General features: G+C 43.6%; 1 protein-coding gene and 1 non-coding gene across 2 annotated transcripts in view; both read left to right on the top strand.

Annotated features, from left to right (window-relative positions):
* LOC126439769 (ankyrin-1-like) overlaps positions 1–26,678 on the top strand; it is a 434,210-nt gene that overhangs the window by 152,737 nt on the left and 254,795 nt on the right. The window lies entirely within an intron of this gene.
* Trnas-gga (transfer RNA serine (anticodon GGA)) lies at positions 10,385–10,468 on the top strand. Its single transcript is given in 2 exon segments — positions 10,385–10,424; positions 10,434–10,468. It is a non-coding gene; the product is annotated as a tRNA-Ser (tRNA).

Raw genomic sequence — 26,678 nt, 5'->3', positions numbered from 1 at the left:
ACACAAAATCACGAAACCAGCATCAGATCTGCATAATTACTCTGTACTTATTGTCAGCACATTTAGACGTTAGTCACAAATACATATAGTAGTAATGTAGAAGCTGGATTTATTTTTCTGTTAATTTTCCGTCTCCTGCAACCGACAGAGCTTTGTCGCTGCGTCAGAGACCGATTGTTGCTGCCAGCACCGCGGAATGTTGGCAGTTTTAACTCTCCCGCGAGTAATGGCGGTTTTGTGAAATAAGCGAAAACGGGAGAAGAATTCAGATGCAAGTGTTCATCATCGAAATGAGAGTGAATCCCTACTTGACGCATGTCTACCCACAGCAAGAACTCGCGTAGGTGTGTGTCCTTCCCCACATGTGAATCACACTCCTAGTCGCTGGCCAGTTGTACCACTGTAACGCATCCGAACTGTGCTGTTTCGTACTCGGCACATTCATGGATGGCCTTCTGTCACAGCTGCCTCCAGCTGATGTTACGCTACACCCCCGAGAAGGAGGCGATTGAGTGAAAGAATCTCGTAAACATGTAAGGAAATCGTAAAGAAGTACCGTCAAAACGTTTTTATCGAAGCCAAATAACTCACTGATGCTGATTTATTACGCTCGCGTGGATCACACGCGTCGTGCGGAATATGTCAAACGGTAACAGGTGGAACGTATTTACACTCCATGGTTTTGAAGACGTATAATGGACAGAAAAATTGCTCTAGAGCCAAGGAGAAATCTTAGTCGTGCACGTAGAATTAGCGAGTATGTTGTCATCAGGCATCGCTTATGATGACGTAATTAAAAAGTTTACAGCATCATTTCTTTGTATCGATGTGTTAAATGGTAACAGACAAGAAAGGATTCCTCGAATGCCTTTACACGCTGCTCATGATAGGAGGAAGACTGCATTCAAGTCAACTATTAATTCGCTGAGAAGGCAAAGAAATGGAAAAAGCTTGCCTCAGCGTTATTATTCTGTCGTGTAGCTGGGTGGCGCCTATCGCGAGAATGAAGTCCGCCAAAACTTTGGTTTACGATGCCTGACTTCGTTATGTGCTCCCCGCTGGCGTACGTGAATCTGTGAACACACAGCGGGCTTCATGTGTTCGGCCGTAGAGATACACATATACACGGCGCCTGCATCTATCCTTCCCGTGTTGTGGTTCGAAACCAAATGGATTAGACGGTTGCACTATCTGCAACTGCAATCAAGTACTGACTTCAACAACTAATCTTGTTGCATTAGTATCACTCATTTGGTAATTCAATTACTCTACTTTCTGCAAGATTCGCGACGTTAATGCGATAACTGTCCTTGTTACGTTTGGCCATGTGGAACGACAGCAAACGTTTCAAAAACTGTCCTACCAACTCTTTATTTTCACAAATGGCAGAATTACAGGAATGCGACGAATTTCTCTTCTTGTTGGACTGTGGCTCACTCAGCTGGCCTCTTCCACAGAATCGGTTGGCGGGAATCATATAGTTTTCTGGTCATTTCCTCACGACTACGTCTCATGTGTGGCATTATGCTTTAAGAAGTGACATCCGTAACGTCCTATTTTTACACGGAATAAAAACCTACGACTTGTGCTTTATATAGTACAAATGACGAACCAATATCGAGATAAGAAGAAAACGTTGCTTGTAGAGTAAATTCATAATAGTGGGTTAGAGATTAACGCTCTGTCGTGTCAAAAATTTTCGCCATTCGTAGAGTTTCAGAAATGACGACCGACACAGCCAACATTCCTGCTTTCATCCAACCCAAGGATTTTGGGAAATGTTTGCCGCGTAGCGTGTGCTGTTGTCATTTGGGTTGAAATTCTCGCTTTTGAAAGAGTGTCCAAACATTCCTGAGTGATCGGTCAGTGGGCAAACTGTAACGACTTTTGTTTCACGTGTCTTTTTGATGGTCGGCAAGCGCGGGAGCTCACCGGTCAGCCCAGCCCTAGAAACGCATATGCAGATGTGTAGTCATACTGTGGAAAATTTACATATGTTCCATACGCATGGCGTTCCATGATACACAACCGTGACGTTGTAACCTCTACACTCCCGTCCTGTTTATTACGAGAGATTGTCACAACCTACATATGCAGCCCCTACCTTATCCTCTGTTCACCAACATGATACGTTCAGTGTTCCAAAAGATTCCTCCGTGTTAACGTTGTAGTTGCATCTTCCTCCGCAAAGTAGTTCCGCGATATCTCACACATTCCGGCCACGTATCAAATCAATATCAGAGTTGCCTTGATGACGGCACAGAGTAAATTACTCATTAATATCTGCTTCTACAAAACGCGTTGTGCACTCTCCGTCGTGTTTAAATGGTCCTTACTAGAAGACTGTAGTAGAAACTGGCGCCAGTCATACACGTACGTAATCTTTGAAAACTGTGACCCAATTACGGGAAACACAGTTGCCGTACTAGAACCACTGTGTACTACCAGAATTTTTAATTTGTCATTGATACACTGACTTTTGCGTAACAAAGCGTCTGTTGTACCCCGGAGATTTGCACGAATAATGCATACTACGGCACTTCTGTTTCTTTCAGACCGATGCCTCGACGTAAACATCGAAACATCCAGTTGCTATTAACGTTTTGGAGCCAGTGAAGATGTGCTTCTGGAGGAAGTATTTTGCTGCTTTCAGTTTAGTCAGTATTGGAACATTTGAAGCTACTTTGTCTACTGGTCAGAAGAAACTGATAGCACCTCTTAGTTCCGGCAGATTATACTTTACCGTTCCTGCACGTACAACCACCACGTCACACAGTGTGTGTTACTCTTGTGCCGTAGCTTTATAGTGAGAGCAGAAAGGAAAAAAAAAAGACAGCTGATATCAGTATATTTAACGAAGTCATTCATTTCTGTGTACGTTATTCACCTCTCGCTGTGTGTCCTGCTCTGTTTGGGAAAGGAGGAAGCGTCGGTAGCAAACTTTTGTCAACGGCTGAATCTGGAGGTCGTCCGTAATAGCGAGGCGATGAAGGCATTTGCGAACTAGGGGTAAATCTGTTTAATTTTTTGTTATTTCATCGCATAGGTGAATAGACTGAATCAGCATAGTGTCGTCTCCCCTAATCCACAGAAGATACGATAAGAAATGTTACGTTCTTCCGATTAATCTACAGCTAAGAAAAACCTTCAACTTCTCATCGTAATCGCAGTTCCTTCCAGTTCACCGCCCTGTAATTCGTCAGAATCAGATAAACGGACAATTAAAATGACGCAGTGTCTACAATATACTGTTGCGAAAACAGGTGTGCGCCTAAAATTCCGTTACAACGGGGAACGGAGTGGCTCATGACGCCATTCTTGCGTCAGACGCTGTCCGTGCTCTTGTCGAGTTAAACTTTTGTATCTGTTCAGGACTACTTTAGAAAGATTCGTCTCCTTTACTTCGGCTCCGCATCACTGTCGCCGTGCTGCCAGACGAGGTGTCGACGTCTGCGACGCTGCTCCCCCACGTCCGGACGCAAATGATTCGACCAACTGCTCCGTAGAATAGCCGCTGCACAAATTGAATTTTTTTTTGGGAAATCTGGTTTTTGCGGCATCTCTGACGACAGAAAAATGTGAACCCCTTTTCTTATACAAAAGTCTGTATTCCTATATTTTTTGTTGGTAACAGTACTCTAAATATTTTTACGTAAAACGCTAGGCAAAGTATTACACTTAGATGAGGCAAGTGGCAAACGAGGGAAAATGTTAGAAAAATGGCGTGCTTCCCAGACTTGACTGTTCCCTTCGCTTCAGTTGTGTTACACATATTCAGGTCTGGGGAGGGCGTCTCTTGCTGATACACTGTGGAGACGTCGCAACATCGACACTCGCGAGTCATTCATTACCGACGATCCTGCACTGGCAAACAAGCCACGCCTGTAATCTAGTGACCCTGGCCTCACATTCTCATTACTAAAGTACTGAAGAAACAATTTTTTTCTATTTCAATGTGTCTCATTTTTGCTCTACTATACGCTTAATACGCCTTGAAAACGTAAACGGCGGACATCTTTCCGACTGGTTTCAACTCTGCTAGCTACAGCTGCCAGCTAATATAATTATTAATCGCTCTGTCTGGTGATTGTGCAAAAGGATCGCGCGAGCCGAGTAGACGACATGTTTACATCGCTGTGACGTCTTCTTTCCGGAAGTGGTGCTGTGGTGCTGTACATTCCGGTCGTGTATAAAAACAGGCCAGTACTCGTCCTCTTGACAATGTGGAAACACGTAAAGTAATCCTTTTTGTAACCTGTTGTCAAGTATGCCGTCCATTCTCTATCGTGCGCAACCTGTATCTACACTTAGTTCACAGCCGTGCACCAGTAAACGTAACTTTTGTCGCTCAATACAGCACCTTCCAACGCTTTAACGGACGTGGATACTTTTGAACACCCGTTTACGTGCAACCTCCTCCTGCTCCCCATGTTTTCACTGGCGTCCGTAACAAGTCCGTACCCTCCACCATTTGTTAATGTCTCCTCTCGATATTAGGGAAACACCGAAAAGTTCGCTGTACCGAGGATAGTTGCATTGCAGAGGCTATGAGCGTAATTGTTATGAAGCTCGCAAAATAGAGGCTTCTTCGGACTAACGTTTCATATGCAAACATGACTAGAGAAAAGCAGTTGCCCAAAGTTTTGTCTTGTGAATGTTGTGTCCCGTGTAAACGTCATATCTGTCGTACCGTACACCTTACCTGCTCAGTAACCAGGCTAGGTGTTAAATCAGAGAAAATATTTAATTCTGGTCGAGGTCTACGTGGTTCCATAGATTGTTGTCCACATGTTTCAGATGTTTATTGAAATACAAAGAGAAGTTAATATCGCCGTATTCAACAGCCTCTGAGTCATCAATACCGAATCACAGACGATAAAAAAGAGTACCGCCGTTACTCACGTTGATGGTAACAATGTGACCAATGCAGTTAAAAATTTTGCTTCGTTTTCAATGCTTTGGCAGTTGACCGACGGTGCATAATCTTTACTTTCATTAATATTGACTCTGTGCGGTCTCACGTGTTGCCCCATAATAGCGTGACTGATACCCTTGTCACGACACTTGTACATTTACTACTTTACCTGAGGACATTTTGTAATCAAGAAACGTACTTCACATCTATTTCCTTAGCGCCTTTGTTAAACGTATCATAGTTGTCATCCACTGAATTTTAAAATTACAAATTGCTTTCAACGCATTCCGTCATTTTGCCGTTTTCCACACTTTCCATCAAAGATTAAGTATGCTGGACTCTAGAGAATTCGACCAACCCTCTGTCACGCCTCCTGGCATATGCAGGGTGCGGAAACACAATTTGACCAAAAGTGTAGGGCACAAGGACGGCAACAAATGAAAGAATCTCAATATAAAAGCCAGAGGTCGCTCGTGAATATTTAAGGCGCTAAGTCAGCATGACAACGGTGGTCGGTTTGAACATTTGCTACAGATAATTATGTTAATTAAGTGGCTGTTTATCCGTCATTCATTTTGGCTCTTTTATGAGATATTGAAAAATGAAACATGGTGCGTCTGCCAAGTCCGATACACGTGTGATACTTTAAATTTATCCTGTTCTTCAAATATTCTGTTTACGTACACACGTTCTGCAAAGGCAGATCGTAGTAATATAGAAGCCGACTTTATCTCTCCGTTAATTCTCCAAATCTCGCAGACCACAGAGCTCTGTTGGTGCATCAGCGGTCGATTGTTGCTGTAGGCGCCACGGAAAGATGGCAGTTAGATTCTGGCTTTCTCTGGAGCAACTGGGATTCTATTACAGAAATGAAAACAGAAAGAAGTAACGAACGCGGCAGCCAGCAGTCAGACAGCACTTTTCTTTTAGTTTAATGCGACGACAATTTTAAAAGATAAAGTGTTTTATCTATTAAAAAAATCAAAGTTTAAAGTTACGCTCGCAACAGACAAACTAACTAAACGTTATCGTCCTTGCCACATTTCATTTTACACACAACTGAATCAGACTATTTCTTATGAGCTACACATAATTCATGACGAACTTGACTGTTACTATTCCTACTGTTGTATCTTCCTTACGTAACGAACGAGCAAAACGCACACATGAGATAGTAGTCTTGTGTCTAGCACGCTATCTCCCAGGAAACAATACCTCCAGCCAGAGCATTTCCGGTTGCCACAAATGAATGATTTTGTCATTACCTCTACATCTAATTCATATGTGACCTTCCAAACTGAATTACGTAGGCCTACTACATTGCGTGAATGAATGCGGCAGTTTTCTCGGCAACAACGATAAACAAGCAAAGAAATAGAAAGACTTGGCTATAGATGTCTGCCATCATAGGGCTGTCGTGACAGCTGAGTCTTCCGTGACGTCTTAATGGTGACGACAGCGGCTGAGGGGCGTTTAGAGACGGCAGCAGACCACACTGACGTGTGACGTCACTTGGCAACCAAGTCTTCTAGTATCCGCTGCAATTAATCATTTATTTTTATCGATCATTTCATAGGTATACATTTTCGGTAAATTAACCATCATTTGGTGCCAAGATGCCCGTGTGGGAGATTTTAATTACGTTCCGGTACCGCCGAAAATGTGCAATTGCCACGCCTAAATGCTATTCTCAAATTTCTGTGTTTCATGCAGCGCTTCCAGGCTGCACTTTTCATCATATATTTTCTATGTAGCCTGTACAACGATACGGGATGGCAAACTTCGCTGAATCAGCACTGCTTAAATTTTTAATTTTTTACGTACACTGCACATATGTCATTCAATGACTCCCACGCCGGTCGTCCACCTATATTTTGCTACGTCACTGGAACGCTGGCACGCGACACACAAACCGTGAAACCAGCATCAGATACTCATAACTGCACTGTACAGAGTGTGAGCAAATTTAAAAGTTAATCACAAACGTAGACAGTAGTAATGTAGAAGCTGAATTTATTTTTCTGCTAGTCTTCCCGTCTCCTGCAACCGACAGAGCTTTGTCGCTGCCTCAGTGACTGATTGTTGCTGCTACCGCGCGGGTCGGTGTAAATTTTAGCTCTCCCGCGAGTAGTGGCGGTTTTCTGAGATAAACGAAAACGGGAGGAAAATATATACGCAAGTGTTCGTCATCGAAACGATAGTGAATCCCTAATTGGCACAGCGACTTAATTTTTAATATTCAGGAACAGCAGAATCTTGCGTTGCCCGCCAATTGCGAGATGCGTGTCCATTCCCACACGTGAATCACACTCCTAGTCGCTGGCAGTTGTACCATTGTAATGCATTCGAAGTGTGCTGTTTCGCACTCCGCACCTACATGGATAGCCTTCTGTCTCAGCTGATCTTACCCTACACTCCAGAGAAGGAGGAGATTCTGTGAGTAAATCTTCCGGAAAATACGTATACTAATCGTAAAAAAGTACCGTCAAAACGTTTTTATCCAAGCCAATTACCGCATGTGATACTTTTATTATGCTCAGTTGCATGACGTGCGTTGTGCGGAGTAAGCGTAGCGATAAGGGACGGAGCTCCACGGTTTTGAAGACGTATGATGGCTAGAAAAATTCCTCTCGAGTCAAGGCGAAACCTTAAACAAGTACACAGGATTAGCAGATATGTAGTCACCACCCATCGATTGTCAACACATAATAAAGAAGTTGACAGCGTCGTGTGTTTCGTATCGACGCGGATTATAATCGCGGTGTCAGAACGTGTTTTACTTCGTACAATGTGTCCAGCTGTTGTCCCGTTTCTACAGATTGCGTTCGTATCTGGTAACGGATAAGAAAAAAGATCTATCGTCGGCTTTTACACGCTGCATATGTGAAGACGAGAACCGCAGTGAAGGTCACAACTAATTCACTGGAAAGGCGATAAAAACAAAAAACAAAAAATCTTCTGTCCGCGATATTGCTCTGTCATGTCGCCGGGGAGCAATGATCGCGAGAACGAAAGCCACCAAAGCTTCATTTTACGGTGCCTGACTGCGTTATACGCTGCTCTTTGGCGCATGCGGACACACACCACGTTTCATACCTTAGGCCATAGAGATACACATATATAAGGCACGTGCATCTATCCTTGCTGTGTTGTGGTTCGAAACCAAGGCAGTTGCAGTATTTATAAAAACTTCATTCTGCAGCATTTATAGGTAGAATCAAGGACTGATTTCAACAACTGATCTCCTTGTTGTATTAGTATCACACACGTAGTAATGAAGTTGAGCTAATTTCCCCAAGATTCGCAGTGTTAATCCGATAACTGTCCTTATTGCAGTTGGCCACGTGAAATGACATCAAACGTTCCAAACACTGCCCTGACAATTCTTTATTTTCACAAACGACAGAATACAGTAATACGACGAATTCCTGTTCTTGTTGGAATGTGGCTCATTTAGCTGGCCGCTTCCACAGAATCGGTTTGGCGGGAAGCATATAGTTTTGTGGCCGTTTCATCGGGAGTACGTGTGAGGTGTGTTGTTATGCTTTAAGAACTAACATCCGTGATGTCCAAATTTACACAGAATACGAGTCTATGATCCCTGCATAATCCAGTACAGGTAGCGACACAGTATCGAGATATGAAGCGTGATGTACCGAATACGTCACTCATGGAAGACATTAATATACCGAGTTAAAGATTAACATCCTGTTGTCTCAAAATTTTCGCCATTCGGAGCGTTTTAGACCTGACGACCGACACGCATCCCTACTTTCTACCTATGCAACGATTTTGAAACAGGTTTGGTGCGTAGCTTGTGGAGTCAGTTGGGTTAAAATTCTCCCTTTTTAAAGAGTGTGTCCAAACATTCCTCAGTGCTCCGCCACCGGGCAAACTGTAACGACTTTTGTTTCACGTGCGCTTGTGACGGTCTGTGCAAGCACTTGCATAGTAAGCAGCGCTGGTAATTCACTGCCGTCCACCAAGCCCGGGAAACGCACAATATGCAGATGTAGACACCTACTTTGGAAAGTGTACGCACGTTCCGTACTCATCGCGGCAGTCCTCGTTACGTGGTACACAACCGTGACGTCACACGGACACACTCGCCCTGTTTATGACGGCCGACTCTGCAGCGCCACACGTGCAGCCCCTGCCTTCGACAGAGCTCGGCCTTACAGTATTCTTACTAAGACGATATGTTTAGTATTGCAAAAGATTTGTCCTATTATGAAGTTTTAGCATCTAAATGGTGTACTACTACTGCTTTAATATACTATCAAAACATATAAATGGCTTACATCTAAACGATCGCCAGGAAAACAGGGATTACAAGTTCCAAACGCACAAATTTCCCTCGCTTTGTTTTCTGCATCGACAATCGAATCGCACAGCCTTTGTTGCCAAAGAGTTTTCGTTGTAGTTTGCTTCTTCCTCTGCGAAGTAGTACTGTGATTTCTTAAACATTCCAGCCACGTATCAGCTCAGTATGAAAGTCGCCTTGATGACAACAGAGAAGAAATTTATCATTTCAAGGTTCTCGTACGATGTTTGGTTTTCGCTCTTCGACGTGTCCGAAAAGTTCATACTACTACGAATCTGTATTTTTCTTTTGTTTCCTTCACTGCTTGCTCAATATACAGATTGAATAACATCGGGGACAGGCTACAACCCTGTCTCACTCCCTTCCCAACCACTGCTCCCTTTCATGTCCCTCGACTCTTATAACTGCCATCTGGTTTCTGTACAAATTCTAAATAGCCTTTCGCTCCCTGTATTTTACCCCTGCCACCTTTAGAATTTGAAAGAGAGTATTCCAGTCAACAATGTCAAAAGCTTTCTCTAAGTCTACGAATGCTAGAAATGTAGGTTTGCCTTTCCTTAATCTATTTTCTAAGGTAAGTCGTAGGGTCAGTATTGCGTCACGTGCTCCAACATTTCTGCAGAATCCAAACTGATCTTCGCCGAGGCCGGCTTCTACCTATTTTTCCATTCGTCTGTAAAGAATTCGTGTTAGTATTTTGCAGCTGTGACTTATTAAACTGATAGTTCGGTAATTTTCACATCTGTCAACACCTGCTTTCTTTGGGCTTGGAATTATCATATTCTTCTTGAAGTCTGAGGGTATTTCCCCTGTCTCATACATCTTCCTCACCAGATGGTAGAGTTTTGTCATGGCTTGCTCTCCCAATACACTCTTCTATACGCAGTTAAGCCGAATACGTTTTTCCGCCAGTTCTCCGTCCCTGCGGCCGACAGAGCTTTGCCACTGCCTCAGCTGCTGACTGTCGCTGCTGGCGCTCCGAAATGTCGGCAGGTCCACTCCCTCGCCAGTGACGGCGGTTTCCTGGCCTAAAGGAAAGCGGGAAAAGTTTTTCGAATATGCCCTAAGAAGAACGTCGCGTCGCCTGCCATTTACGAGATGCTTAACCATTCCCACATGTCATAATCACACTCCTAGTCGGGCCGGCCTGAGTGGCCGAGCGGTTAAAGGCGCTACAGTCTGGAACCGCGCGACCGCTACGGTCGCAGGTTCGAATCCTGCCTCGGGCATGGATGTGTGTGATGTCCTTAGGTTAGTTCGGTATAAGTAGTTCTAAGTTCTAGGGGACTTATGACCACAGCAGTTGAGTCCCATAGTGCTCAGAGGCATTTTTCAACTCCTAGTCGCTGGCTAGTTGCACTGTTTTAATGCATCCGGACACTGCTATTTCTCAGTCCGCACGTTCATGGTTGGCCTTCTGTCACAGCTGCCTCCAGCTGATGGTATCCTAAATTTCTGAGGAGGAGGAGGAGGTTGTGTGAGAAAATATTCAAGAAAACACGTATGGAAATCGTCAAAATATACCGTCAAAACATATTTATCCGTGCCAGGTAACGCATTTGATTCTGCTTTATTGTGCTGACCTGGATGACACGCGATGCGTGGTAAGAGGTGTAACGTATTTTTACGCTCCAAGATTATGGAGACTTGCAACGGCTAGAAAATTCGTCTTGAGTCAAGGCGAAATCTTAATCATATATGTATTATCAACGTGTATTTTGTCAACAGGCATCGATTGTGAAAAAGTAATAAAAACAGTCGACAATATCATCTGTTTTGTACCGATGCGGAATTTAAACGCCGTGTGAGAAACTGTTTCCTTCCTTGGGGCAATGTGTCCAGCAGTTGCTTCTCTGCTTATACATGTTCCACTAGTAACTGGCAACTGAAAAAAAAAGAAAAGATCTATCCAGGACCTTCACACACTGCATCTATGAGAACAAAGATCACGTTCAAGACAAACGGCGGTAGAAAATTAGAATAAAAACTTTGTGTCATCCATATTCTTTTGTCCTGTTGCTGGGCAGAGCCGGTCGCGTGATCGAACGCCACCAAAGCTTCATTCACGGTGCCTGAATGCGTTATTTGCCGCTCGTTGGCCAGTGTAAAACTTTGGACACACACTATTTTCCGTACCCTAGGCCGACCTCGAAATTCTGCCGTAGTGTCCTTCATATTCCTGCCATTTATTAAAACACTCTGACAATTTTTTTTATTATCACGTGAAACAAAAGTTATCATTTTCATTTCCTCTTATTGAATGAGCTGTCCGTCGTGTCGCATCGCAGAGTTGTCCCACAAGTCAGTGCGATTTGTATATCTATGTACTCTTTCTAAATCATTCCCCAGTGTGGGACAAGCACATCTGCGAGAAATTTGCTATCATAGATTTATTGTCTACTGTTTGAATCTCTGATTTGTTGGTAATATACATATTTAGGGATGTGCGTGACGTCTTCAAATCGTCTCTTTGGCAGTAAAATAGTAGGACTGTTAATACATTCCACATAGGGCCGTCATTGCAAATCGATCGGCCAGTAGCAGTTCTGTCTTATCACGGAAACACTGCAATATCGATGCTGCAAATGTCCTTATAACCACAGCCAACCTCTCGCTTAGGGGCATAGGTTCCATCACACAACACTGATTGATTACTCTATCACAAGTTTTCTGGCCATCCCTAAACGCCTAATCTTTTCAGGTGCAAAACCCTTCCACCAGTGCCCGCCTCGCATTTCTTTCGACAACCAGCGTAACCCTGGTCGGTTAACAGAGGAGCCGCTAACGATGTAGTGGGCCTGGATAAGACTTTTGAACATCCCCTTACGTCTGACCTCATCATACTCTTCCAACTTATATTTTCACTGGCGTCCGTAAGGGATTCGTACTCTACATTACTTGTTGACCTCTTCGTTTCACAATACGAAAACACCACCAAGTTCGTTTCATCGTCGATAGTTTGTTCAGCGGAGACCATGGGTCTGAAACGTATGAATCTTGGAACGTACCGCAGACGTTCGTTCCGGCTAGTAGAATCGATTAAGGTTTAACATGTAAACAGGACAACAGAGAAGTGGTTTCCGAAATTTGGTCATCCCAATGTTGTGTCCCGCGTGGACGCCGTCTGTGTCGCGCCGTTCGTCTTGACTGCTCAGTACAAACATGGAAACTCGCAGCAGGTATCCGATTCTGTTAGCCCACCTTGATGCAGGGCTAGAAGCAATATTCACCACATTTCAGTATAATCAAAACAGTTAACAAGTAGAATAGTGTTTGCCTCTGGTCAGGAGAAGGAGTAGGGGCTACTTGGTTCCATAGAGTATCGTTCTTGTGTCGTAGATATATATCGAACTAAGAAAGAGTAATCAATTTCACCGTATTCATGCTGCTCCGAAACATTACTTCAACATCATAGACGGTATAAATTTATTTCGTCTTTAATTTTAAACGCTTTGGCAACCGACCAACGGTGCTTGCTTTCACTAATACCTATTCTGTGGGGCCTCATACGTTGCCCTACAATAGCGTGACAGACACTCTTTTCACGACATTTCTGCGTCCACCACTCTACTAGAGGACTTTTTGTAATCAAGAAACGTATTTCACGTCTAATTCAGTAGTGCTTCGTTATACGTGTCACATTTCCTTTTACGTAGTTACTGTCTACTCAATTTTAAAGTTACTAGTCGCTACCAACGTATTCCCGCCATTTTGCCGTTCTTAGCACTTTCTACCAAAGATTAAGTGTACTGGACTCGTGAGAATTCGAACAACAGAGTGTAATGCATCGTCTGGCATACACAGGGCGCGGAAAACCAATCTGACGAAGACAGTATCAAATGAAGGAATCTGAGTATAGAAAACACAGGTCCAAATTAAATCTTTCAACCACTATGCCAGTATGAAAACGGTGGTCAGTTTGAACATTTTCTATACATACTCATGTTAAGTAAGTGGTGCCTCATTTTTCACTAATTTTGACCTTTTTGAGATATATCCAAACAAGAAACATGGACATGTGGGTGTCCTCATTCCTGAAGAAGTACTAGACGTGTTGGTGATGTTTTAAATTTATCTTGTTCCCATCGTGACGACTGCTTAGTCCGAACGTTCTGTTTACGTATACATTTTCTGTAAATTACCTATCATTTTGAACAAGGACCTCCGTATGTCAGATTTCAATTACGTTCCTGCACCACTGAAAATATACATTTACGACTTTTAGTTGCCATACACAAATTCCTATGCTACATGCTGTCCTTCCGCCCTGCAATCTTGGTCAAATGGTTTCTCCACGCCCTGTATATCGGTGCTGGATGGCAAAACTCGCTCAAACAGCACTGTTTAAGTTATTCAGTTCATACCTTCGTTACACGTATGTCACTGAATGACACCCAGCCAGGTTGTCCCCCTTATGTTCCGCCACGTCTCTGGAAAGCCAGCACGCGATCCACAAAATCACGAAACCAGTTCCAGATTCGCATAGTGACACTGTACTGGTTGTAAGCACACTCAGACATTAATCGCAAATGCAGATCATAGTAATGTAGAAGCCGAGTTTATCTTTCCATTAATTCTCCGTCTACTGCAGAGCACAGAGCTCTGTCGCTGCATCAGCGGTCGATTGTTGCTGTTGGCGCCACAGAATGAAGGCAGTTACGTCCAGAGTCACCCCGGAGTAACTGGGATTCTGTTAAAGCAATGAAAACAAAGAAGTGATGAATACGGTAGGTAGTTTCTGTTGGAACGAACGACGACTTTTGCGATTCGCTTTCCACGTCTGCAATCGAGTTTTAACGGCTATTTCACAGCAATAAAACGTTATCACTGCATGTTAACAAACCGGTGCTCGAAGCTCACATTGCGTATGAGAATGTCGACATGATAATTAAGAAGCGATAAATCTTTATAGTTCGCCGATTACTACTGCGAAATATTGCAGTGCTTTTATGTGCGGACAGGGTGTGTAAAGTAGTACACAATCGTATGCTGTCGAAAGGTGGAGGTGTTATACAAGCAAGACACCACAAGTCATTAGTAGAAGTCAGTAGCATTTTCCATTGAAGACTTCGACGCGTAATTTCGATTGGACAGAACTATACCTTATCGGGTTTGTGTGTAGAAGACCTAACTCTAAATGCTGGTTTATATAGACTACATACAGTTAGCCATGCCCCACCCAGGTAATTTACAGTTTAAAAGTTTACTCGCTTACAACTTGGATAAACGTAAAGTTTGACTGGTGATTGTGCATTTGTTATAATTTTTTCCCGTTTTCATTTTCTCCATAAAACCGCCATCATTCGCGAGAATGTTATGAACTGCCGATATTGTGGAGCGCCAGCAGCAACAATCAGTCGCTGAAGCAGCGACAAAGCTCTGTGGGCCGCAGGAGACGGAGAATTAACGGAAAAATAAACTCAACCTTCTATATTTCTACGGTCTGCGATCGCGATTAAATGCGTTCAAAGTCAGTACCGTGTCCTTGTGAATCCGACGCTGCTTTTACGATTTTGTGGAACCTGTGCTGGCGTTCGAGTGGCGTGGAGTAACATAGGCGGACGTCTCTTCTACAAGTCATTCAGTGACGTATGTGATAAAGAGCAAACGTAAGCAGTGTTGTTGGAGCGATGTTTTGTCATCCGACACCGTTACACATGAGGTGCTGCCCGCAATCTCAAGAGCTCCGCACTCATTCCTCGATAAAATGAATGTGCTTAAAACGGTAGACAGAACGAGGTGATGCGCCGGTTAGCACACTGGACTCGCACTCTGGAGGACCACGGTTAAAACCCGCATGCGGCCATCCTCATTTAGGTTTCCCGTATTTCCCTGAATCGCTTCAGGTCAATGGCGAGATGGTTTCTTTGAAAGGGCACTGCCGACTTCCTTCCCCGTCCTTCCCTAATGCGATGGCCTGGCTGTTTGGTTCCCTCCCCCGTCAAACTAACTAAAACGGTAAACAAGGTGACGATGTCTGCGACGCTGCTTCCACCATGCTTGAAACGTCATCAGGTCTCGGAGATCCTTTGTAGCTCCTCGACGCTAAAAGACAACAGCCGGCGTGCCGGTAGAAGTCGCTGCCGCACCTTGTCATCTCTGCGGCCTGTCTGTTCACGGAACTGATGTCGCTTTGTTGTACCTGAATATAAATAACGTAATTAATTTAGCCTAATACACTGCAGCGAATATTTGCATTTATTACTGTTTTCTCGCATTGTCGCCCTAAACATATTCAAGTTTCGTAATATCTTCACTGTTTCCCCATGTGTTTTTTTGGCCCTCGGCAAGCAAATGCACCATTAGCAGTGCAGAAAACTCACCGCCGTCAAACCACCATCAGAGACGAATTTGCTAGCCTAGAAAACTGGTTATTATAGTTTGCAAGTGTTCTGGAACCGACAGAGCTTGGTCTATTATTGGCCACCCTAAGACAATACATTCAGCACCCGAGCAGCTCCGTCGTTGTAGGAAGTTAAGGAATTTCGAGGGCTTACTTTTCGTCTGGCGCTAGCTTCGGTACACTCTAAAAACATCTCAGCCGTTTGTATGTAATCGTTTCCAACTCTGTCGCCTACATATAATTATTCTGGCCTTACTCGTTTTCTAGGAGCTGACTGCTTGATACGTTGTCCTTATTATGGCATTTTCCATTCCGACGCGAGAAGAAAAAGTTTTTATTATTTTCTCTCGTACTATCAAGAGTTTAGTGAGTATCTGTGCAGTTTATTTTTATTTTATTTATTTATTTATTTTTGGATAGTACTTCATTAACTAAAGGCAACGGCAGGCGTCTCTTGCTGATACCCTATGGTGACGTCCTAACATCCAGACTCGCGTCTCATTCATTACGGACAGTTCTGCACTGCCACATATGCTAGCCCTGGAATCAAGTGAGCAGGGCCTTTTAGCTTCTCACGAGAATATTACATTAAGTACACTAAAAAGATCACGCTTTTCTGGACAGATTATTTTTTTCCCCATTCAATACGACTCTTTCTTTTAGTATAGATATTAACACACTTTGAAAGCGTGTAAATGGTAGATATCTGTCCGATCGTGTTTAACTCACCTGGCTACAAACGCAAAACATATACTCCTCATGGCTTTGTGTTCGCCTCGACTAACGGATCACGTGATCTCTGTTGGCCACATGCTGATATTACTCCTGTAGCGTCGTACATCTCGAAATTCTACCGTAGTCGGTTTCACATTCTTGCTATATATCAAAACAACCCCGCAATTATTTTGATGACCACGAAAACCAAAGCTGTCATTTATATTTCCTCTTATTAGACGTGCTATGCTTCGTGTTTCAACAGTCGGCATCGCAAAGCTGTACCACACATTGGCGAGATTTGTATATCTACATACTCTCCTGACGACATTGCCCAATATGGGACAAACACATCTGTGGTGCATTTGCGATGATAAAATTGTTCTCTAGTATTCGAATCTCCGATTTCCCAGTAACATACTTACGTAGGGAAGCGTATCTGGTACTCAGTCCGTTTCTGTGAACGTCAAACAGAAGGACTGCTACTACGTAGTACGTAGGGCAGTATTTGCAAGACGATCTGCCAATAGAAGTTCTGTCTTATCACGCAAACTCTGCTATATCGATCCTGGAAATGTGCTTATAGCCACAGCCAGCCTCTAGCTTAGTGGGGAGGGCTACGGCAAACAGTGGCCGGAGACAAGACACCCCCTGACTCTGTGCACGGCGGTGTGACTGTGTGTTCACTCTCTGACAAGTTTTGTCGCAATGTCTAAACGCCTGATACTTTTTGGTGAAATGTGTTTGCAGCAGCGCCCATCTCTCACTTCTTTCCACAACGATCGTAATCCTGATCGCTTAACAAATCTGCTATGAACGCTTCAATGGCCGTGCACGAGACTTTGAACATTCTCCTACTTCCAATCTCCTCTTCACCACATCATCATTTCACTGGCGTCTGTCAGGAATCCGTACTCTCCACTGTTTGTTAATGTCTCCTCTTATCTTACACAAAGACTGATGAATTCTCTTCGTCAAGGACAGCTGCATTGCAGAGACCATTTTTGAAAACAGAGGATAGCGCGACTGCAGGGATTTATCTGTGGCACGCCTCCCGCGAAACCCACGTTCTCACCGTAGTGTCCCGCTCTACATTCGTAGTGCCCCCACCCATTATACTCATTACTCGGGGCGCGTTGCCGATTCCCGTAAGAGTTCGGGCACTGTTTGTGCCTCCGCACGGAAGCAGAAGATGGTCCAGTGGCCGGTGAGCCTTAACTACACTCCTGGAAATGGAAAAAAGAACACATTGACACCGGTGTGTCAGACCCACCATACTTGCTCCGGACACTGCGAGAGGGCTGTACCAGCAATGATCACACGCACGGCACAGCGGACACACCAGGAACCGCGGTGTTGGCCGTCGAATGGCGCTAGCTGCGCAGCATTTGTGCACCGCCGCCGTCAGTGTCAGCCAGTTTGCCGTGGCATACGGAGCTCCATCGCAGTCTTTAACACTGGTAGCATGCCGCGACAGCGTGGACGTGAACCGTATGTGCAGTTGACGGACTTTGAGCGAGGGCGTATAGTGGGCATGCGGGAGGCCGGGTGGACGTACCGCCGAATTGCTCAACACGTGGGGCGTGAGGTCTCCACAGTACATCGATGTTGTCGCCAGTGGTCGGCGGAAGGTGCACGTGCCCGTCGACCTGGGACCGGACCGCAGCGACGCACGGATGCATGCCAAGACCGTAGGATCCTACGCAGTGCCGTAGGGGACCGCACCGCCACTTCCCAGCAAATTAGGGACACTGTTGCTCCTGGGGTATCGGCGAGGACCATTCGCAACCGTCTCCATGAAGCTGGGCTACGGTCCCGCACACCGTTAGGCCGTCTTCCGCTCACGCCCCAACATCGTGCAGCCCGCCTCCAGTGGTGTCGCGACAGGCGTGAATGGAGGGACGAATGGAGATGTGTCGTCTTCAGCGATGAGAGTCGCTTCTGCCTTGGTGCCAATGATGGTCGTATGCGTGTTGGCGCCGTGCAGGTGAGCGCCACAATCAGGACTGCATACGACCGAGACACACAGGGCCAACACCCGGCATCATGGTGTGGGGAGCGATCTCCTACACTGGCCGTACACCACTGGTGATCGTCGAGGGGACACTGAATAGTGCACGGTACATCCAAACCGTCATCGAACCCATCGTTCTACCATTCCTAGACCGGCAAGGGAACTTGCTGTTCCAACAGGACAATGCACGTCCGCATGTATCCCGTGCCACCCAACGTGCTCTAGAAGGTGTAAGTCAACTACCCTGGCCAGCAAGATCTCCGGATCTGTCCCCCATTGAGCATATTTGGGACTGGATGAAGCGTCGTCTCACGCGGTCTGCACGTCCAGCACGAACGCTGGTCCAACTGAGGCGCCAGGTGGAAATGGCATGGCAAGCCGTTCCACAGGACTACATCCAGCATCTCTACGATCGTCTCCATGGGAGAATGGCAGCCTGCATTGCTGCGAAAGGTGGATATACACTGTACTAGTGCCGACATTGTGCATGCTCTGTTGGCTGTGTCTATGTGCCTGTGGTTCTGTCAGTGTGATCATGTGATGTATCTGACCCCAGGAATGTGTCAATAAAGTTTCCTCTTCCTGGGACAATGAATTCACGGTGTTCTTATTTCAGTTTCCAGGAGTGTAGTTTTCTATGACCACAGCAAAGTCAGTGTTGTTAACTTTTTCAACCAGTCGCTTTAACTTTAAACGCAGTACAGTAACGCATACTACAATACACTGGCCTATTTATGGTAATCAAAACTGTAGCAGAGACAGGCATTTGTTGATATTATTTTGAATGTCTTATCCGAACGTTATTTCGAGCAGCTAATTAGGCAACTAAATCGTGAAGCTAACGTCTTAAACCTCCTAGTCACAAAATTCTTCGATGTGATAACGGAGCGGAAGGTGTCAGTGATCATAATGCTATGACAGCAACTATGACTACGGATATCTCAAGGAAAGTCAAGAAAGGTCTTAGCAAGAACGAGAAGATACACACTGTAGAATGTGTGTGTAATCAAACATTAGTTCTGAGAACGAAGATGTGGAGCACAAATGGAAAAAAATCAAAACCGTCCTTCAATATGGCTTAGACAAGTATGTTCTGAGCAAGGTGTTAAGGGATGGGAAAGACCCACCGTCGTTTAATAGACGCATTAGGAAATTGCTACGTAAGCAAAGAGACTTTCATCAAGTACTCAAGAGAAGTCAAAATCTTGCTGACAAACGGAAACTGAATGAAGCGAAAATGAGCATCAGCAGGGCAATTAGGCGTTTAATGACCTTGACAGTAAAATTTTATCAACCGACTTGAATAAAAGTGCTTATAAGTTTTGGTCCTCCGTACAATCACTAATCGGTTCGAAATCAGTTATTCAGTCACTCAGAGACCAAACTGGCACCGAAAAGGCAGAAAACAGAGAGAAGGCCAAAATACTGAATTCGGTCTTCCCAAATGATTTCACTGCGGAAGATCAGAACACGAGCCCACCTTTCAATCATCGCGCGAACATCGAAGTGGTAGGTACAGAGGTAACTGATCGCTGAACAGAAAACAACGACAATCAGATACAAGGGAAGAACGTCAGGCACAGCCAACCGGTTCATTTTTGACAGGTCCCTTGTGTACGTACAGAAAGTAAGGACTGTAAGATATTTTGGCTCATTGCCTCCAATATTTTGAGAAAATCGCTCTTAAAGTACATGACACTAAAGGACTCAAAGTGAACTGGATCGGCAGATAATTGTAAACTGAACATTTTTGATCATTATATATGCTGTCCTAAAACGTGTATTTCTCGAAAAATCAAGGAAAGAAACTTTTACGACTGCCGTTTTTACACGCATGAAGGTAAACATGCTCCAGCGAAAGCGGCGTTAAGCGAGTGACCAAGATACCTGGTTCATGAGCGATGACTCCGTGTTCGATTCCTACACGGATATTGCGGTTTTTGTTTTTGCGTATGTGGCTTTCTTCGTTTCGGAATTGATTGCAATTGGGTGGAGGGGGGGGGGGGGGTTCATAAGGTGCGTGAATCATTAGGGAATAATAGCGGTAAGTGGATTAATTATCTAACACAGTGACAATAGTGGACAAGTGACCTTTTAAGCCGTCCGTAAGAAAACAGGTCCGAAAAGGACTTGTATGTATTCGTCACGAGCAACGACAGTAGCGGCAAAGAGTGAACGCAGATAAGGAACCCACTCTTGTTCGACCGACTCTTGCACCTTGGACCCTTACCAGGTAGGACTGACAGAAGATCCAACGAAGAGCGGCGCGTTTCGCCACGGGACAGCTAAGTCGGCGAGAGAGCGGTACAGAGATGCGCAACAGGCTCCAGTGGCGGTGGGTACAAGGGAGGCGTTATGCATCACGGGTGGTTTACTGCCGAAATTTGGAAAGAGGATTTACCAGGAAGAGTCGGTCAACATATTACGTATTTCCACATACATATCGCGAAATGAGCACGACGGGAAAATTCTGGAAACTAGAGCCAACACAGAGGCTTAATGACAATCACTCTTACCACGCGCCATTTACGAGTGGAACGGGGAAGGGGACATCAGTTAGTGGTACCAGAAATACCCTCCGCCACACACCATCAGGTGGCTTGCGGAGTATTAATGTAGGTCTGGATATTACAACAAATTCTGAGATACCCCTGCTTTCTGAGTGATTTTTTGGTGGTGAAGGATACTGAGTGCAACATAAGCACTGTACCAAAGAGGGCAGTTGATGGCGTAAGTTCATTGGCTGTAGAGAAGAAACTGATGCTAAATCAAAATAAGACTCAAATTTTACGGTTTCTGGAGGACAACTGAACTAACACTGACATATTGATCAGATGTAATATGCATATCATTACTCAGTCCGACCGAGCGAACTGGCGCAGTGGTTAGACACTGGACTCGCATTCGGGAGGACGACGGTTCAATCCCGCGTCCGGCCATCCTGATTTAGGTTTTCCGTGATTTCCCTAAATCATTCCAGGCAAATGCCGGGATGGTTCCTCTGAAAGGGCACGGCCGACTTCCTTCCCTAATCCGATGAGACCGATGACCACGCTGTCTGCTCTCCTTCCCCAAAACAACCAACCAACCAACTCAGTCCGAACAATTCAGATTCATAGGTGGCAAACTGACATAGACAGCGCACGTTCAGTATCTTGTTCTAAAACTTAACACTGGTGTATTTATCACTGGAAGAGTATCTGAAATAAGTGATAGCCCAACACGAGAATTAATCTACATTGCTTACTCTGATCAGCTTATGACTAACAACGTTATATTCTGGTGTAGTTTTTTTCCATTCTCAAAGGCTCTTCTTGGCTCAGAAAACGGCAGTTCGCGCAAAATGTGGCGTAAGTTCACGAAACTGTGGTCGACCCCTGTTCACCGGCCGGGTGGCCGAGCGGTTCTAGGCGCTACAGTCTGGAACCGCGCGACCGCTTCGGTCGCAGGTTCGAATCCTGCCTCGGGCATGGATGTGTGTGATGTCCTTAGGTTAGTTAGGTTTAAGTAGTTCTAAGTTCTAGGGGACTGATGACCTCAGCAGTTAAGTCCCATAGTGCTCAGAGCCATTTGAACCATTTGACCCCTGTTCGAGAGTCTGGGAGCTCCGACGCGGCCCTCTAAATGTATATTTCCACTTCGTCTGTTGTTAACAACGCGTGGTTTTTCCCCGAGGATGAGCAGCTTTGACTCAGCTGATACAGGACAGAAATCCACCCTGCATTTCGACCGCATCTCCTTGACTCGGGCGTGCAGTATTCTCCATTTTCAGTAAACTACCGCAAGAGTAAACAAATCTCAGCAGGAATTCACGCACTTTCAAGTCTAATCTGAAGAACTTTCATGACTCACTCCTTGTACACTGACGTGACTCCTTGTATAAAAATTAAGCAAATTCATGTGTTGTATTGTTAACTAATTAGCGGTTTCACATCTGGGTACTATTCGTGGGAATTTTATCTGTTCTTAAGGTTTCAGACGTTAGTTTGATGTAGAGACTCGTTCCATCACCGTACAGACTTGCTCCTCAGCCTAGGCGTGTGCAACAAACCAGAAATGCATAACCGACTTCCATAACTTGAACGTGGTGAAGGATTCGCCTTGACCGAGCGATTTCAGTGTTTTTATCCATTGAAAGTCCCCTTTAAACAATTTATACAAGACTGTGCTTAACCTGACACACAATATTTTGTTAGCGCAACGCAATCTGACTTTCAAAATTCCCTACAAAATAATGGCCCTGACTAACATTAAACTATACCTTTCACAAATCACTAAATCACTTACCTCACAATAATCTTCGTTTCTCCCACTACTGCAATACAGCAAGCGCCACTACTGCCAGCTAAATAAAAGATTCAAACTACTAAAGGCACTAACTACTGATAGGGATAGTTAGCAAATGAAAGATATTAATAGAGAACAAACAATGTATTTACCTTAATCTCATCACATGTCATAATATATATATCAGTTCATGACAAATTATAAATCTCCGCCATCTCTCTCCCCACATCCACCACTGCTGGCGGCTCACCTCCAACTGCGCAACGCTACGCGCTGTTCGCATCCAGCTGCCGCTGCCCAACACTACAATGGCAGACAACAATGCAAACTAGCGACAGACTGCACACAGCACAGCCAGTGATTTTCATATTGAGCGCTACGTAACGTTGCCAATAAGAAAACATAAACAGCCTACTTACATAGCCCCCATGCTCCCCACAAAAATTTTTTACAAATGGTGTTGGGCACTGGCCAATACAGATTTGACAAAAATTTTTCACAATTACAGTAACAAAGATATAAAATGCACACACTTATTGATACAACGTTGGTCAAAAGCTCAAATTTTCTCACAGTCCCTAAAGACAGTCCTAATCGTACATAACAGGAGAATAGCAGTGTTTGTCTCAAAGTCTGAGCAGTAAAAGAAAATGCACACGGAAGTAGTGGATTTCCATGCAGTCTTGAAGAAGTAGTGTTGTCCTTCCAATGGAAAGACAGTGCTGACTCTCGACATGCTGACAGGTAATGGGCCACAACAGAGCAAACCCACAGCAGAGTCATTCGAAGTTTGGAAGAATATTGGTAGTTAGGTCATCACAGAGCAGACCCACTGTAGTCCTGGTAGAGATTGTGGTATTGGTGGGCCACCAGAGGTGCAGACCCACTGCAGTCCTTGTAGAAATAATGGCGTTGGTGGGTCATCAAAGATGTAGACCTACTGTTGTCCTTGTAGAGATAATGGTATTGGTGGGCCACCAGAGGTGCAGACCCACTGCAGTCCTTGTAGAGATATTGGTATTGATGGATCATCAAAGATGTAGACCCACTGTAGTCCTTGAAGAGATAATGGTATTGGTAGGCCACCAGAGGTGCAGACCCACTGCAGTCCTTGTAGAGATATTGGTATTGATGGATCATCAAAGATGTAGACCCACTGTAGTCCTTGTAGAGATGGCCAGCAGCCATCTGTTGCGATCTGTTGCGACTGTGCAGGTGCACAATCACCATCGAAGAGTCTTGCGGACAATATAGCAAGTCCATAAACCACCACTTGTGCACTCACAAAGTTTTTGAAATTGTTCTTAGAACCAGCAATGCTGTTATCCAGTCCCTTGCTGAATCATTAACACACATGCAAACACTATCAGTCCCTACTTCTCACATATTGTCCATATACTATGACCAACAGAAACGTGTGCAATGAAATGTAACTAACAAGTTAATAATGTCATGAACTGGTGACAATTACAATTTTATAACATAAGAATACAATAACAAAGGTACAAAATACATCATTAAAGAACATAACAATACAGATACCATTTGTAGTACAGGCTTTACAAAAGAATAGATATAGACATATACATCAGTGTTACAGGAATTATGACATAAGTACATACATAGATCAGAATAATTATTGAAACATCAACTTTACACATGAGCATTAAAACAAAACAATAAACAATGTCTAAACATCTTTACAAAGTAAATAACACATTATTAATGCCAATTGTATTTGAGGATAACAGTATTCCTCATCATAGTGAATGTAGCTTAATATTAAAAGAGAAAAAAATTCTATGAAACTGTACACAGAGACAGGAAGAAAACAAATACACAAGGGTACACAAACATATAGTGGGATAACACAAAAGGAAAGGACAGGGTTTGTTGTACTGCAGTATTTTGCATTATTTCTCGGAGATCTCCCTTCATTCGTCATTATTCCCAAAAAGTCCTATCTATACCTGCTTTCTGTATTCTATTCAGTGTAACATTTGGTACTGCAGTCCAACCCAAAACTTCATATATCTTTCCTCTTATTTCATCCTTTGTTTCCACCCAAAAAATTCTATCTAAGCATGCTTTCTGTATTTATATGTTCACACATTTCTTACCTCAACATTTATTTCCAAGAAAATCCTACCTAAACCTGTTTTCTCAATGCATTTCTTCCAATTCATCGTAACTCATTCTCTTAGAGGCTACCCCCTCTTAAGCTAACTTAAATCTACTGAGCTCAGATGCTAAACTAAGGAACGAGGCAATGCAGCAGCACAAAACATGTAACACAAACAGCAATGACCAAAAAAATGCAGAGTGCAAAGCAAGCAGCAGTAAATCTAATTTACAGACAAAATGCAAAATTACAACTAATATGAGCCAATGTGCAGCAACATGAAAAATCAATGAGTAGTAAAATTGGCTTAGCAGAGTAATGTAATGTGAAATTTAGTAGCACTATGCCTGGCAAACAGCAACAGCAAATGCAATAACTTATATCTAAACATGACATAGCTCAAGCAGAAAAAATATTACAGTAAAAACAACAATGCAGATAAGGGAAATGTATAATCACATCTTAATGTCTATGTAATTAAAGTGGTGCACCACAACAACTGATTGTAAAAAGAAATATTACCATGTACTTGAAAAGAAAATTATAGATGCAGCTACTGGTATTAGTCCCTTCTTATTGTTCTTTCCTTTCCAAGTGCTCCTTTTTTAAAGAATGTGGATCATAAAATAATTATTTAATAGATCTGTTGACAGAAAGTGTTCCCATTAGCAAATGCATTTTATTTTATAAAAGCAATGCTGCAACACAGCTGGAAACCAGATATCAAATGAAATAAGCAACTATGAAAAGCAAAGCATAAAAATATCATTCAGTAGTCATGTGACATTTCATAAGTTAGTAGCTCTCAACTCTCGTAGAAAGACGCTTGTCGTAATCAGGTGTGCAGATGTACGAATATTTCCCATCAATTCATAAGCATTTCAGTAATTAGCACAAAGTGCGAGTAATCATATGTTTTCAAGTAACGAGGGTGTCGCATTAGCGATGAAAGGCACACCCTAATGGCTTGTTCTCCAGGTGTTTGACACAGCTGTGTGCCCACAACGCATTACAAAAATCATATGTGGTTAATGGCGTCCCCTTTTTTTTTTTACCTGTGCCGCTGAAAAGGGCTCGCAATAATGGCTTTTTCTCCAGGCGTCTGACACAGCTGGGTGCCCGCGACGCATTACGTGCAGGTGGTCACTTAACTTTCATACGGAAATATTTACGACAGCACTACCGTGGTAGTCTCATATAAAAATATTTCACAGGTCAAGAATTAGCGTCGCAAATCTGTAGAAACAAAACCCTATAAATATAACAGTGTCCAAAAAATTTTCGCCAGCATTGTGATACATTCACTCATTTCATAACTCTTAAAGTACGATTCTTGGTTTCCAACATCCTTTTTCACAAGTCAAGAGTCCCTACCCACTATTCATTACTCCTTACCTTATTACACATATACGTATCCATCGACACTCGTCAATATTTCGTCATTATAAATATGAAGCATATTCAAATAACTCATATAGCCTCAGCCTATTAATCATAAACATACCTCAGCAGCATAATACACATCGTCGTCGTAAAAATAACATCATAACACCTCAGTCAAATCTCAAAATCGTCGTAACTTCCTCCAATAATTAAAAAAATTCTCTGCTCATGTCAAAAGTGTCATCCGCCTCAAACGTACCTTAAAAATCATGATCTCATACCAAATACATCATTCAAAGCTCCCATAGTATCACAATGGTTCCGAAAAATATGAACATTTCACAAAGTACAGACAAAATACAGTTTCATAAGTGTGAAGTTATCCAACTGTATAATTGCGTAAACATGTGTCACTGATGTAGTAAAATAAATGTTTGTCTCTCTCAGTTAAATAATCAGATAGCTGTGTAATTTGTGTGTTAGAGAAATATGGTACCGATGTGTAAAGTTGTATAAGCAAATACCATATTAGCTAGGGTTCCTTGTGGTTGCCACACACATGGTACACAAAGTAGG

Source organism: Schistocerca serialis, unplaced genomic scaffold, assembly GCF_023864345.2.
Source record: "Schistocerca serialis cubense isolate TAMUIC-IGC-003099 unplaced genomic scaffold, iqSchSeri2.2 HiC_scaffold_1343, whole genome shotgun sequence".
Classification (NCBI taxonomy): Eukaryota; Metazoa; Arthropoda; class Insecta; order Orthoptera; family Acrididae; genus Schistocerca; species Schistocerca serialis.
The sequence above is the reverse complement of the archived record's forward strand: the minus strand, read 5'-3'. Positions and strand labels throughout refer to the sequence as shown.